At 37.5% G+C, this 17,016-nt stretch overlaps 1 protein-coding gene across 1 annotated transcript in view; it reads left to right on the forward strand.

The window, feature by feature from the left end:
* The window catches only part of SUGCT (succinyl-CoA:glutarate-CoA transferase), a 329,571-nt gene that overhangs the window by 142,501 nt on the left and 170,054 nt on the right, over positions 1–17,016 (forward strand). The gene's annotated exons all lie outside the window — the stretch shown is intronic.

Consider the following 17,016-nt stretch of genomic DNA (forward strand, 5'->3'; position numbering starts at 1 on the left):
TTGTATAACTTCTTCTATAAGCTGAGATAAACCAACACATTTTTGATCCCAGGACATTTTGTTAATATCATTAACAGCTTCAACCATGCTCCAAGTGAGCTGCCAAAAAACATGAAGTTTTTTACTAAGTCGGAGTGCCAGGTGATACTGTTTTTTCCATGAATGGAGTCCACTTTTCCCACTGATTATAATCTTTTATTCATTTGTGAAGTTAAAATGAATACCACAGGCATTTGTACTGCTAAGTCTATCAGTCTGTGGGTAGAAGTATATGTGTACTTGTGCATGTATAGATAAAAAGGCTGAGAGAAAGAGGAGCAGATTCACTAGTTAAGGGAGCAAGTTTCTTAAAAACGAGAGGGAGGAAAGAATGTTTGTAAAAGTTATTACAAACTCTTAAAAGTACAGTATAGCCTATTTTAATGACGCTTTTTACAGTCAAACTTTTTCAAGCTATTTTTTAAAAATGTGTCCTTTTAACCAGGCCAAGATAGTACAAACATTAAAATGTTTTAAGAATTCCTTTAAAAACTTACTAGTGACCTCAGTATGGTCCCATTTAACATACCCTGGGGAACATGTGTATGAAATACAATGTGGTTTGAGGTTTTCCAAACAAAACAAACTTAAAAGAGAATACCATTTTTAATAGAAACTATTCAAATTCTCCCAAAAGATAAAACAAAACCAAATCAGGTACGCACTGTACTGCAGCTAAGTATGAAAGAACAAAGATCTTTGCTGGTTAAGTGAGGGAACTGAAGGGGTTTTCTGTTTTCTTTAAAACATTACCCTCCCCTTTTTCACAATGTAATTTTTTTCACTGTTCTTCTACAGTGTTATTACTTTAATGAAATGGCTGGCATATATAAGACAACAAAACAACCCAGAAATATTATGGGCACTTTAAGAAATTGTTTGTTATCTGATGTTCTACCAGATTAAATCCATTCATGTTGATGAATTTTACTCTATGAATGCTGCCAGCTGAGGATAAATAGGAAAGCCGTGGAGTGGTACTTCCCCCCGCCCCCCTCAAAGCAGTTACAGTCATACCACACAAGTTGAGTACATCAGGTGTAAGACATCACCCTGATGCATCACTTCTGAGAAATATGGGGAGGGAAATATCGGAGCTGAAATATCACAGCTGGCCCTGATTTCAGCTCCTGCCAAACACCTGCAGACTCTAAAAGGATACCAAAACAAAACTCCACCCTGTGGCAAGAGGCCATCCCTTAACAACCCTTCTCTGACTTTGCATCACTATAAAAATTAATTTAACATTTTTTACAGAAACCTTAGTCTTCCTGTCCCAGAAGGCCATTACAGTTCCTTTAGCCATTTCTCTGAATGTGCCTCAGAAAAAACCCCACAGTAAATTGAAGTATTGAAATATCTGATAGCTGGAAATTATCTGATGTTTTAAGTTTATTATTTGTGGAAACTTATGAAGGTGGTAGTTTTTATATTAATCTCCAGATCACCTCTTATTTTGGAAGTCATTTCACTTGAACACATCCTGGCAAAAACTTCCTAGCATCTGGTAAAAGCTTCTACAATCAGTGTTGTGAACACGCAGAACAGCAGAAGATATAAAGTGTGTTGGTGGTTTTTTTGGTTGTGTGGTTTTTTTTTTTTTAAATCACCTTATGCATGGTTGTTGTTGGTTTGGGGTTTTTTTTTTTAAATACGACCATGTTTTAATTGTTATTTTTTGTTGAAGTAGACTTTTGTGGCCCACTGAGGGTTGTCCCAAGTCAAATGAAATTATATTCATGTCCATAATACTGCAGGGAGTTTCTACATATAGAGGTTTCTGCAGCTGAAAAACTGTTGATGAAGGCCTGAGGTAATACGATGTGTCTGGAAGTAATTCCTAACAGACAAGAGAAAGAGAGGAATTAAATTTTGCATGTGTCTATTTAATAAGTACTAAAACTGGTTGGAAATTTTCCGATGGAATGTTTTTCCATTTTAAAATGCCAGTTATTGAAAGTGAAACATCACACAAAGGTGTCTAAAATTAAGTTCTATTTTGAAACAGAAATTCAGCTCTATTCCTGCCTGGTTTGCTAAGTTGAAAATGTGTACTGCCTAGCTTTGATTTGGTGTTTCAAGCCAACTTTTTACTTCAATTTTTTTAAATTTTATGCAATGAAAAAAATCCACACTACCAACCATACCCAACCCTTTAATTTTGTCAAAAGTAGTTCTTCGGTACTAAATTACAAATGTTTTCAAGCTTTTGGTCTGTGGGAAATTGAGGAAAGTGGATTGTGTTCTAAAGTGGAAAGCATTAAGGAATGGAACATAGTTTGAAGAAGTGAAATGGAAAATGTAATTCTAAGACTGTTTGTAGTATGTGATTCCCACATATACATCATTATGCAGGCTTTATATGTGTTATGTGTTCCTTAACCAGATGTTATAGGAAGGGCTTGAAATGACACATCACTTGTATTTTGGTATGAGGAATATTGTAATAGGAAGTGTTTTTTAAATTTTGGCTGTAGTGAAATGTGGTTCATGGCTATGCCATGTTTTTGTCTGGCCTGCCTGTCTTACAATGACAGTTTGAGAGCTTATGGTGGAGAAGTCTTGAAATACAGTGGGATCCTAAATAAAAATGTATGTTTATATTAATGATAGGTTTTTGTTTTTACACACATTTAATATACAACTATTGTCTAGATAAGAAAATAACAATAAAGGAGGTAGGTCAACACTTTCTATTATGAGGTTTTGTTTTCACTTGCCTATAACTTTGCAGAATTTAATAGTTTGATCTGAAATGTCTGGTGCTGGTTGTCTGCCTAAGTCTGAAGTACATTTGGAAATGTTTCTGATAAAATGATCCACTCGTGTTTGATAACAAGTTTCCAGAAATCCATTGTCTATCATATCAACCTACTCTTGCACCTGTTTTTTTGCCTGGGAGCTCTGCTGCTCATTTTTAAAGAATTAGTTCTTTTGCAAAGAGACTTGGGCAGAAAGTTGACTGCGGTGTCATAGATGTGCTTTTTTGCTGTCCCATGTTTTTAAGGCTGGGGGAGAGAAGCTGGCTATGGATAAAGAGGAATGGAGCCCCAGGCAATGCATGTGAAAGATAAGCTTTCACCTGCTGCCACATATGCTAGTCCTTTGTGTGTTTTGTGAGCCCAAAGGTGTCAGCTTTGCTTGAGACCTAGATTAGAAATTACACAATGATGCTAGATAAAATGGGTAGGCTTTTTCAACACCTGAATTTTGATTTCTAAAAATGTCACAATAAATAAATAAAAACAACGCAAACAGGAGAAAATTCACGAACAACTTTATTTACTGTAGAAGAACCTCCAATTCATAAGCACTGTGATACTTTTAAATCAAGTAACATCTTTCTGCTGTACCCTCTTCCTGAAGCGTGCAGGATAAACTTGACTGTTGAGTAGGAGAGCAATTAGTCTGCTTTGTGAACCAGGTTGTTGTCTGTCAGATTCTTAATTCATTTGATTCAGAACATGAAAAGTAGTGAAAGAGGTAAGAGGTTGCAGAAATACGACTTTGTTTTTATAGAAGTTGAATGCCAGACAGGAATCTCTTCCTACATCTGCCACACGGTTCACACGTGGTTTTGGGTAAGTCACTCAATCAAAATGTTCAAAGTTGGTCATTAAACATGTGTGCCTCATGTTTTAAGTGCCTGCCTTGTGACACCATATGCTAAATACACAGCAGCACTGAGTTCTCATGGATTTAAATGGAACTGTTTAAAGTATTCTTTGGTCATTTTAAAATGCAATGTTCTTGAAAATGCTGAAAACCTTAACGTAGCGGTTTTACCCTTAGTTTTCTCTGTACTTCGGTTTCTTAGCCATGAAATTGGGACTCATCTAAAAAGCAGTGTTGTAAAGGTGCAGTAGTTATGCTTCTGGAAAATGTAGCTTCTAATAACCCTTTGGGAAATTAATTTTTTTTTATTGTGTGATTTGAGTGATATATTAAAATAAGACCTGGAGCTACACCTTACTTATGAGAAATAAAACTACTTGAATACCTTTAACCTCACTGAATGAGGGAGGGGCCTGACAAGGAAAAAAGTTAAGCATGCCCTTAAAGATTGTACTGTATTTCTTTTATGCTAGCAAGCAAATGATGCTTAGTAGCAGCATTTTTAATGTTATCTCTTAATTTCTTTTAAATGTGTACGTGTATGATTAGTATGTCTTTAGCTAGTACTTTGCACATGCATTCCTTTGAGAAAAGATTAGTGTAAGTATTTGTTGGTTACGGAGAATATTAAGTTCTCAAAAGCATCTCACTAGAGGTCTATTCTCATAAAATACTAAATTGTGTTTAAAAATTCCATTGCAGTCACGGCCATTCAAAGGTACAAAAAGTCACCTAGCCTTTTTGGGCATTCCCTTCTATAAGGAGACCTGTCAAAAAGCCACGCTCAGGTTTTGAAGCAAAGAGCATAGCAAAAAAAACCCCCTTATTTTTGAAACCTCACAGTCTTTGTTAGGCCTCAGTGTTAGGAGTCCATAATGCATGTCCCTTGCACCTTAAACTCATGGATTAGTTTCTGTCCTTGCGGGAGTTACGCGCTGCTTCCCTAACCTTGCAGCTCATCACAGTGACATCAGTTGGTTTCAAAGAACCTGTATTTGACGTCTTATGCTACCAGAGTTTGCTCAGGAGAAGGCCATCCAAATTTAAGACAGACAGAGCTACATAACATGTAACTTCTTAGAAATCCCTCACAGAGCGTGAGCCCAGCTCCACTTCTGTTCATATAAAGTGTGTGACTATGGGGTCAAAAGAGAGTTTTTAATTAACCCAGTTGCTGCCTTTATCTAAAGTTTGGTGGGTGTCAAGTCTGTTACATGTATGGGAAGGGGGCAAATACCTCTATATGTCTATCCCATATCTATTCATCAAGCCTGAAGAGGGTTGATATGCGGAAGCAATTGATTCTTTAGAAGTGCTTTTTTATTTTTTTTTTAATCGGAGCATTCACTGAAACACTGTCACAAAGTAATGGTCAGTTAAAAAAATAGGTATTCTTTTCTTTCCCCACATTATGTAAATTGTGAGACTATCTATATTGCCTGTTGGTTGCCTGACTCACAAGACCATGCCAAATCAATAAGAAAACACCACTTTTTGTTTTAAAATATTGTTCTTCGTAAATGAATCTACATCTACTTAAGCTTAATTTCTAGGAGAATCAATAATAAACATTGTCATTTCAGTCTAAATTTTAGACATGCTTCAGTATATAACTCCCTCCAACAAAGGGTCACTTTGAAAATTTCCTACTGTATTTTTGTTTTCAAAATTAATTGCCACCTTGTCATCTTGGAGTTCATATGAAGATAGCCTGGGTATTTTTTTTCTTCCTCAGAGACCGTAAGGGCTAGATTTTTGTCATGGGTCTTGTTCACTTTTGAGTAGATTGGTTTGTAATAGATATAAGTTCCGTGGTGCAGACTTGTAGTGTGAATTATGTTTTGCAGGCATGAAAAAACTAATGGTGTTCTAGAGACTAAGTATTTTGCATCTTGCATTTCAGAATCTCTCAAATGGTAGTAGCTGCAGATGATGATATATGTATTCCAGTAAGGGAGAAAATAAAATGAAAAATCCAGCAACCAAAAAAAGGTGCAGAAGTGTGCAGATCAGGCTTTAGTTATCATTTGATCTTCAGCTGCTTCTCCTGAGTGTTCAACTTAATTTAAAAATCTTAGCTCAAGCCATGACCCTGGCCCATCGTCCTGAAATTGAGATTTCCCACTCTCTTCAGTCTAAGTTCACCTTGGAGTCCCACTCGCTGCTGAAAAAAAGTGATATGTTCAGATGAGGTGCTGACATGTTCACTTTGCGTTGTACTTATGCAATAACATTTAAAAAAAATACTGTTTTAGTTTTATGCCTCTTTCTGACAAGAAGGAATATTTGAGCCATGAAAAGGCATGTATGTAGGCTGAGTAGGAGTGGGTATTTGAAGATTTAGATTTCCAACCACCACAAAAAGGCATTAATTAGTCAGGGAAGCTTTCTCTGTCATTGCCATTTTCCTTCTCATCTCTGACTGGTTTCATGTAGGTTTCTAGTATGATTCAAGTAGACAGTTTGTAAAGAAGTAGGAAGTATTTCCTCACTGTGCATGGTCACTGAGGCCAGGAGCATTATTACCATTGTTTTAAAGAACTCATCCTAAGCTTAAAACTGGCTACAGCATTCAGATGTCAACACATTGAGGAGCCAGCCACATGTTGAAATTTTTCTCCACACAATTTCAATTGGCTACTTAGCAACCGTAGCATTTAATTATAGCAATTTGAAACAGAAGTTGTGTGATTTTGTAATATATGTTTTAGGGATAAAAATTCTTTTGAATTACATATAAATCTTGATTAATGTTGCTGGTGATCTCAGGTGTTCTTCAAAACTCTGAAAAACAATCTAGGTATATTAATTAAAAAAAAAAAGCCAAATTTTAATCAGGTTTACAGACAGGCCTTTGGGATGACCCAACTGAATTTTAATTGTCTAGAATGACACCTGAACCACATCATCGCTTACATAAGAGAAAAATGTATTTATATTTTTATGGATGCCTGTAATGGCCTGTTAAAATAAACATTCCTTTAATGAAAGAGTCCATCACCTCAATGTGAAGGTAGTAGTGCGTTGAAGATGATTAATGGTAGTATTAAATATGGAGATCCTGACTTGCATGTGAGACAAGCCAAAGAGAATGATACTCCAGGAATTTTGAGCCAAGTTTAGGAATGACATGAGAAAGACACAAGGATAAATTGAGATGCCAAGAAGACGGTATTTACTCTATGGATCCCAGTTTAATTTCTAAGAAAAAACAAGAAGTAAAAAAAGAGCCTCGTTAAAAACAAACCAACCAACCCCTCTCCTAGTAGTTCCTCCCTGCGGTTTTGATACCAGTGTTGCAAACATTGCATTCATAATCCATGATGAACTGTATGTATTGGCAATCTAGGTTGACAGACGGGGCTGGGAATGTCAAGAGTCCAGCTAAGTCTCCTAACAACCTGCACGGGCCAGTTAGAGAGGTTGCTATTTCCACGAGCTGGGTTTTGGAGAGAAGCTTCTCCCAAAGGTAGTCTGATGCTTCCATGGCATGGAGCAGGCAACTGAAATGTATCTTCCTGCAGTCCTCAAATCACACCCAAAGTAGGTATGACCAGAAGCATCATTTAGTATCTGCACAGCTTGTTCTTTCAGAAACTGTAGTTCCACAGGGTCACAAAGGAAAAAGGGAGAAATTAGGATTTCTCTAGTACTTCCTGTGATGCTCAAGACTACCCATTTCACTAAAACAGCTGAAGTCTCTGTTCCATCATAAAGATACAGGCTTTGAGTTTTGGAGACACTTTGATGTTTAAATCAGTTGTGTAATAACAGATTTTGTAGAAATCTCTGTCGTCTTCCCCCTACCCCTGAGAAATCATGAAGTCAAAAGACAGTAATATTTACTGACAACTGGGGTGTGCAAAAAAACCCAAACCCCAAGTTCCTATGTCATGATACTCCCTTGGATTTAGGGACTAGCATGTACAGGATAAAAGGAGGTTGTAGACTGGTGTCATTGTTTTCAGAAGGGAGACAGCATCTTTCAGGCTCTGAAGTTATCAAGATATTATCACATTATTAATATTATATTAATTTCTATCGATACTGTAGGCAGATAAACCTGACTTCTTGTTTGGTAGTTTGTACCAAATTCGTCAAGATCATGGTCTTGATAAATGAACCTCTCTGTTACATCCCACAGTTTCCCATATAGGTTTGCTATCTGAACTTTAATGTATGTGTCTTATGTAGGAATCAGCCATCTTTCAATGGCTTTCTTGAGCTGTTTTTGGCTACGTTATTTGTTCATGTTGAGAACTGCAGTAGCAAATTACATTTTCCATTTTTTCTTCTTATATGTACCTCGATGCTGAAAAGTGCTGACAGTGTGCAGCATGTAGATTCCTTCTACTTCCGTGGCATTGCTTTTCATCTTTATGTATTTTTCAAACTATCGATTTTTTGGTTTTAACATTCCCCTTGTGAATCTAACATTAAATCTGGAATTTGTGTTTCGCTGTCCATATGACGTGTATTTTCTGGCTGTAGTATTTATACACAACTTACCCTATTGTGGAGTATATTCTAGTGGCAACTTAAGTTATATTGATGCAGTATTCCAGTATTCCTTATTCTCCATCCTAAACTGATATATTTGAAAAGAGAGATACTTTGCAAGGCAAGCCCTATTGATTGCAAGAACTTGTTGGATTTTTCGGTGTTACATCCTGTTCTTAGGGTGTAAGAATATGCATTTAATAGGAGTGTATACTTGAGGTTTTTGTAAATCATGTGTTTTGAAACACATGATTTATGTCCTTAATATAGACTGATTTTTTTTTTTCTTTAGTTGCCTTTTTTTCTGTCATAAGCTCCAACTCCAGTAAATACGCTGTTACAACTAGTGTCAGTTATAAATATGTGTTATTAAAGGAAGGTGACGTTCAGTGTCTCCACAGTGAAATTTCAAAATATTTGGAAATTTAAATAACATACTTTCAGGTCTTTCTCCTCTGAATATGTCCTTTCAGAATCTAAAAAACTAAAATGTTACTCAGCCAAACAGCTATTCCAATTGAAATTAAAGGCCCAGTGCCATTGCTAATCAAGTAAATATCTAGCTCTGTCCTATATTACAAGCAGGATTATAAAAATAACAGCAAATTATATGTTCCTTGTGACCTATATGCTATTGCAGAAGACTCTTCATACCAGGCGTTTTTCCTATTTTAGAGCAAAATGCAAACACATTCACTCTCACTGTGTACATTTTACTTCTCTTTTTAGATGAGTGATGGGAAAAATAAACATGAAATGAAAGCATGTGGAAATAGTTTATATCTTTACAAGTCATCTAGGAAAGGGTGTAGAAAGAAGTGTTACTGTCATTTCACAAGACAAAGTGCTTTTTCAACCTTCTTGTCTGTTTTAAGTGAATTTTTGTTTGGAATATACCAAATTCTGTGGATACAAACCTTCAGCTGCTTCAAAAGGAAAGGCAGGTGTACTCATCATACTGTAGGTGTACTCTCTTTGAGATTATTGTCTTTGCATCGGTTTGACCTGTGTCGCATCAAAGGAGCAAAAACCAGTGCTGCTACCTTAGCTGAAGCAGCTGTCTAACTGATCATCTAAATAATCTCAGAAGTCAGTAGGGTGATGGGTGTGACTGAAATTAAGTATTTACGTAGGTATGAATAGGGTTAGTATTTAGCTATGCCCTTAATTAAAAATTAATATAAAATACCAGTTTCCAAGCAATGTGGATGTTAAAAAGAGAGCAGGGTATGTTACAGAAAAAGCAGTGCAACTGCTCAACAGACAGCCATTGAGTTTGGTTTGTTAATTCATTTCTTGCTTTTTTCTGATGAAACTGCCAGTAGGTAGGCCAGCCTTTGGGTGGGTAGAAATATCCTTCGACATGAGTATTTAACGTTAGATCACCAATTCGTTTATAGAGGCCGCTATTTTTCTTGGAGGGGGTGTGGAGAGTTTAGTGCAAATTACTCAGTCTTGACTGCTGAGCAGGTGACAACAGAAGTAACTGAGTATTCATAAATAGATTTTATTTTTTTAAAATAGAGGGTTTTTTCAAGATTTTTGTCAGGAACTTTTTTTTACTGCATTTTTTTATGCATTATGTAATTAAATGGGAAGAAATAAATGTTATCCCAAAGTATGAAAATCTATACATAGCAATTACAGGTTTGAAATTTATATGTATAAAGTGTAATTAGGAATTATTTCACCAATTCTAGAATAATAGAACATAGTCTTGTTGTAGAGGAGTCTTGCCTGCTGTTCTGTGTGGTTAGTAAAAGATCACATTTGCCTGAAGTTCTGAAAGAGTCTAAAATTGCATGTAAAATACACTGCAGCTTGATTTAGCTGTATTTGAAATGATGACAGAAGATGAAAGACAACGTGAAATTTGTTCTTGCTCAGAACCCCCCTGTCTTTTTATTTATGCTAAACAAACAAAGTTACAATCTCCTCAAAGCTATTATGTCCCAAATTTCTGTTTCGTTTCTAATTTTAGCATCTGTTCAAAAACTCCAAAGAGGTTACAGAAAGTAATAAAAGTATGCATAGGGAGATTGCCGCAGTTGATAATGACCGTCATGTTTTCTCCATTTAGTGGCTGCACATTTTAGTTGGTTCAGTTAAACTGAAGTTCTCCTCTCTCCCACTTACTCCCCTGTATTGGAGTCATTACAGCTGTTCTCAGGAAAGCAAAATACTAAGCATATTTGCTGACCTAACAGTGTTTTCTGTTACCAAAGCAAAGGATTTTTCCTAATGTGTGTAGCCTTGTACTGACATGTACCCTTCAAGCAAAGAAGTATTCTACAGATAAACATTTCTTCGCTGCTTCCTTGAACAAACTGATGTATGGGCTTGACTTTCTCTTCTGCTAGGAAAATATAGCTTAAAAGCCATTTTTTTTTTCTTTTGTATTCTCTGTCTTAGGCTTTTTTTATAAGACAGTTATCTAAATAGAATTTGGCTAATAGAATCATAGAATCATTTAGGTTGGACAAGACCTTTGAGGTCATTGAGTCCAGCCACAAACCTAACACTGCCAAATCCACTACGAAACCATGTCCTTAAGCGCCACATCTACACATCTTTTAAATACCTCCAGGGATGGTGACTCAACCACCTCCCTGGGCAGCCTGTTCCAATGTCTGACAACCCTTTTGGTGAAGAAGTTTTTCCTAATATCCAAACCTCCCCTGGCACAACTTGAGGCCATTTCCTATTGTCCTATTGCTTCTTACTTGGAGAAGATACTGACACCCACCTCTCCACAACCCCCTTTCAGGTAGTTGTAGAGAGCGATGAGGTCTCCCCTCAGCCTCCTCTTCTCCAGACTGAACAACCCCAACTCCCTCAGCTGCTCCTCATCAGACTTGTGCTCCAGACCCCTCACCAGCTTCGTCGCCCTTCTCTGGACACGCTCCAGCACCTCAATGTCTTTCTTACAGTGAGGGGCCCAAAATTGCACACGGTATTCAAGGTGCAGCCTCACCAGTGCTGAATACAGGAGTCTTGCCTGCTGCTCTGTGTGGTTACTTAGTAAAAGTTCACATTTGCCTGAAGTTCTGAAAGAGTCTAAAATTGCATGTAAAATATGTTGCATATTATACTTTTTTGGTGAATCATTCACTAGAAGTGTAGTTCTGGAACACATAAAGTTACTTGTAATTTGTATCAAATTCACTAGTTCTAAATATCGTCAAAAGTTTAAATGTGAACAAAATAGTAAGGAGATGATGAAGCATTTTGTTTAGATATACTGTATCCTGGAACAGAAGAGAGATCTGAAGAAGTGTTTCCCTCCTCTCAGAAGGATGATTGCTGGCATAAATAATAGTATGTTACGCTATTATGATACTCTTAAGATGGGTTTTTTTCCTCATAAAGAGGAATGATATCTGTACTGAGGTTAAATTAATCTAAGTCATCCATTGTTCTGATCTAATGAGCTGCCTACCACACAGCTGAAAACTGCAAGATACCCACCAGCTACTATGGACAAGCAGAGCAGGGAGAGGGTCTCTGAGAGGAGTCTAGGAGTGGTTTACAGCAGGGATATATAAATGGTTGTCTTTGGTTCAGTTAGAACATGTTTTGTTCTTCTTCATACAGAGGAGAAAAAGCTTGCTTTTTTTTCCCCCGACCTCTAATTCTAGTTGGTGTAATTTTTGATCTGAGATTGGCTAGCAGTTATTCATAGCTCTGGGGTTTAGAAACTTTATATTTGGCATGAGGTTACTTTTAAAGTTCATCTTTTTATTAAAATCTTGCTCACTTATTGCTCCAAATATATTCATGAGCATTCTGACTTTCCATACTTTTTGGAAGATTTATGCCAAAGCTCTGCATTTTTGATAAAATATTACTTTTAAAACAGAAATTTTTTAATAAAAATTTGACTTTCAGATGGAAAGCCTGACTTCAGCTTTCTATATTGTGGAAGTAATACATGCTTTTGAAGCAGTTGCAATTACTTGGGTTTTTTGCAGCTGACTTGAACTCTGTTAAATATTACACATTTCAAACCGCTTCCCTACATTTTAAATTGGTGCAGTTTTATACTGTGCCATATATCAAGATGAGTCTGGTGATGAGTAACAGCAGAAGAGAAGATAGGAAAACTGTTACTTCATTTATATTCATATTTTGGCAGAAGGTTCTTCATGTATTAGCTGAAGTTGGTTGTCTTAAGTCAATAATTTAAAGCTTCAGCAGTGTGGCTAACTTCATGGCTCCACGTACAGTGGCAAGAGTTGTCTGTCGATTCGTGCGTTTTCTTGCTTCCAAGCACCTGAGAAACAGAAATTTCTGCAAGGCGTGTTTTATGAACAGTTTAGCATGGCAGGGCTGTGGAATATGTTTTCTTGTTTCGAAGTAGGTAAAGACAGAGATAGCTACAAGAGAAACAATTTATACATGCTTTTTTCAGAGCAAGATGGGATCTCCACCTGCTTGCACTTACTTTGGACTTTTCCTAAACTCAAATGGCTCGAGGGACTTGAATCTGAAAGGTGCCGAGCATTTCTGACCCCAATCCATCAACCAGCATGCTTCTCGTGCAATGTTGCATTCACAGCGGTGTCATTACTCATGCTTTTTTTTCCACTTTGTACTAGTGTACACTTCACGATGTTTCATAGTTTCAATTTCATTATTCAATTTCATATATTCTTCCTCCTGGAAAGGGTTTTCTTTTCGTATTTTTGTTCCTGTTGTAACTGCCTGCCTCAGATGGTTTGTCTGTGTTCTGCTGGATGAAATGCTAGGTGGTGGTGTGGCTTTGCATTTTTTTCAGAATTGTTTGCTGTGGTGTTCATCCATATACCCCTAGTCTTTCTTTCCCTCTGCTGGAAATACTGTCTGCTCCTATTCCTGCTTTTTGCCATGGAAATTCTTTGGGGCTGGTTTTGGTTTGGTTTTTTTTGTTTGTTTGTTTTCAGGGGAGTAATTGCAATTTTACTGTCTATATACAGTCACTCAGTTCTCCAGTGTGATGGCTGATATACTGTCTTTTTGTCTAGTGTATTTTATTGAGATTTTAGATTCTTTGGATCAAGGAGTGTGCTTCTTCCATTCATTTACACGCCACATTTCTCTGTAGCACTGAATACCTAGGAACAATACTAGCAACGTCAATTAAAAGATACGCGTCAATGCAAAAAAGCGTAAAAGCTGTTATGATATCGTGTAAGTTCTAGCTGTTGTGCTGTGCTGATTACCCCGAAATTATTTGTCCAGTTTAGTGAATCCACATATTCTTATTAAATAGAAACTTCTTTTATTTCATGCAGTATTGCATGCAACATACAATACAGTTTGTGAGTTCAGCCTTTGTAAAGCCAATGGTATGTATGATACAGTGTTTCCCTGGGGTCCATACTGGGGCCAATACTGTTTAAACTCCTCATCAATGACTTGGACAGTGGGATTGAATGAACCTCAGCAAGTTTGCAAGTGACACCAAATTGGGGAGAGTAGTTGATATGCTGGAGGGTAGGATTGCCATTTAGAGGAACCTTCACAGTTTGGACAAATGGGCTAGCAGCAACCTTCTGAAGACCAAGAAAAGCAAATGTGAAGTCCTGCACCTGAGATAGAACAGCCCCGTGCAGCAGTACAGGTTAGGGATTGATTGGTTAGAAAGCAGCTTCACAGATAAAGACCCGAAGATCTTTCTGGACATCCAGTTGAACATGAATCTGCAATGTGCCCTTGTGAGAAATACTAATTCTATGGTGCACTAAATTAGTAAAATCACAACACCAGAAATGCATGTTGACAAGATAAGAGGCAACGGACACAAGTTGCAGCGAGGGAAATTCTGATTAGATATAAGGAAGAAAAATTTCACAGTGGAGTTAGGCTTTGGATCAGAGATGCTGTGAAGTCTTCATCCTTAGAGACAGTCAGTGTGTGACTGAACAAGACCCTGAAAAGCCTCATCTGACTTTAAAGTTGGCCCTGGTTTACAAGGGATTTGGACCAGAAGACTACCAGAGGTCCTGGATGATCTAAATTTATGTATTTGAAGTACAATTGCATTAATTGTTTCAAAGGACACAGGTGGTGGCATCTGGCTAGGCATGCAAGCTAAATTGTATGACTATGCAAACATTTCTTAATAGAGGTTTGTCAGAGTCCAAGCAACAGTTGAAACTGAAAAGGTAGGGGATTATCAGTATTTCAGTAGTTTAGAGGCATGTTCAAGCTGAAATTTCAGCAGATCTGTATTTGTTTATTTCTTTTTACTCCTATCATTCCTGCCTATTTCTACAGTGGATGACTTTTTTACACTAACAAATTGGATCAGTTTGCCAGCACCTGCAGAATAAGGACAAAGAGAGATTTCCCAGCCGAAAAGACATATTTTGGAATAACTTTTTCTAGTCTTAAGAAAAAAAGAAAAGAAAGGGGCAGGGGGGAAGTTTAGGGTCTGTTGTGTGTATATATATTAAAAAAAAAAAAAAAGTTAAAGGGGGGAAAAAAGTGCATAAACCAGACGGTTTTATTTAAAGCATCCAAAGCTGATAAGGGAAAAAAATGGGGATACAACACACAGGCTGCAAATGCAGTTCTCATGATTTAAATCTGGAAGGCTGTACAGTACATCTGTTTAACATCTTGCAGTTTCAAGAACTCTGCCTTGAAAACCTTCTGTCACAATGACACATGAAATAAAAGGTTATGTTATGACTTTCAGATGCAAACCTGTAAAAGGTTTATCTGATAGCATACCATCTTTTATTAACCCATTGCTGCTGCTCACCTATAACTCTCTTTTGCAAGCAGTTTAGGGAGAGATTCTACTGTGTAATGAAAAGAAATGTCAACTCAGACTGCAAAAATAATTCTGTAATGGCATTAAATGACTTATTTGCCATATGTAAATGGAAAATTTACATATCTGTATACCTCCTTGTCTGTTTTCTCTATTGCTCTTAATATTTTTCAGCCATGTAATTTTTTATTTGATTAAAGAAATGGAACAGGTTATTCTGTTTCTGACATAAACTTTGAGAACAATTAGAGTGGCATAGAATAATTTGAACAGTTTGAAGATTTTTGATGCCATAAGGCATAAAATACAAGAACGGCTTAAAGATAGTATTCTTGATTCAGAGGCCTGTGTTTAAGACTATAAAGTTAAAAGAAATAAAGGTGTAATGGCTGCCTTCTCATTAATATTTACTACTTCTGCATCTCAGAACTTGAAAAAATTGTCAACCTTTGCTCATAGGACAAAGCTATAGTATAAAAGTTGTGTTGTCAAAATCTTCTCGACAGAGCTGTGCTAGGAGATGTTTATCAGGCTAGGCTGAAGTGTGCTTACTTATAGAAAATGTGGTTACTGCAGGAGTGGTTCTTCAGTGTCCTACACAGCGATTACCAGGAGCCTAGTGCAAAATACAGGGAGTACTGTGATCCATTTACTGGAAAATTTCCTTTAACCTCTTAAAATAGAATTTCACAGAATCACAAAGGTTGGAAAAGACCTGTAAGATCATCAAGTCCAACCATCACCCCAACCCCACCATGCCCACTAAACCATGTCCCTCAATGCCATGTCCACACATTCCTTGAACACCTCCAGGGAGGGTGACTCTACCACCTCCCTGGGCAGCCTGTTCCAGTGTTTCACCACTCTCTCAGTAAAGAAATTTTTCCTAATATCCAGCCTGAACCTCCCCTGGTGCAACTTGAGGCCATTTCCTCTTGTCCTGTCACTTGTCACTTGGGAGAAGAGACCAAAACCCACCTCTCTGCAACCTCCTTTCAGGTAGTTGTAGAGAGCGATGAGGTCTCCCCTCAGCCTCCTCTTCTCCAGACTGAACAACCCCAGCTCCCTCAGCCGCTCCTCATCAGACTTGTGCTCCAGACCCCTCACCAGCTTTTGGGACAAACTGCCCTGGCTTTGCCTGTCCCTGACATATTAGTACCAATATTGCTTATTGAGTCAAAGACAAATGAGAGGCTTTATCTACTGCCCAGAGATGCTTCGAACCTTGCCAGATCAGGTTGTGCAAACTTTCATCCAAACTTAATGGTTGAAGTCTGGTGGTTCCAAAACTAGAGAGTCTGGAGCTTGATTGTAGTGCTTGTTGCTTCCATGGTTTTTTGGCATGACCTTGGTTAAGTTATTCAGCTAGGTAGTGCTGTGGTTTTCATATTTGCAGAATACAGAGAGTAATATTTACCTTGCTGAAACATGCTTTATTCATTGCCTGCAAAGTACTTTAGAGTTCCTTGGTTGAAATTTCAATGAGTGCTGCTATTTAATATGTTGAAGTGTGATTTGTTGGTTTTCTTTACAAGGCACAGACGCTCCCCAAGAAACAATGGTAATTTCTTTACCTCCAGGAGCTGATGCCACGCATACAGCAGACACATCACAACAGTGAGCTCTGCCGTATGACCTACAGCGAGTGGGTGTGTGAAAGAGAGAGAGATAGCATTTCCTTCATAGACATACACACCCTCTGACCCAGACTAGAGAAGAATCTGCTTTGCAGAAGGTTTGCTTCAAGGGATTTTCCACATGTATTTTATTATGTTAAAGCTGATAGTGGTGACAAGTTGCACATTAAGTAACTGTTTCTTCAAAAATGTGCTGTTTATATTCTCTTTAGGAAAAGTGATGTAATACCAGGTTTCTCAGATAAACAAAGTCGGTCGGTTATAGAATATGGTACTATTGCATATGAACCTTGCTCTCATCTGCCCCGTACCTACTCGTTTTAGGCCTCTGGCTTTATACGATGATTACCTGCATGTTTAGGGACAAATGTATTCGTATTCACTAGGTTAGTAGCCAGTGGTTTCCACCAGGGAAATAAGTTTAGTATGCTGTTAGTAATTTGGTTTCTAAAGCATCGGCAAGGT

This window comes from Gavia stellata, chromosome 6, assembly GCF_030936135.1.
Source record: "Gavia stellata isolate bGavSte3 chromosome 6, bGavSte3.hap2, whole genome shotgun sequence".
NCBI classification, from domain to species: domain Eukaryota; kingdom Metazoa; phylum Chordata; class Aves; order Gaviiformes; family Gaviidae; genus Gavia; species Gavia stellata.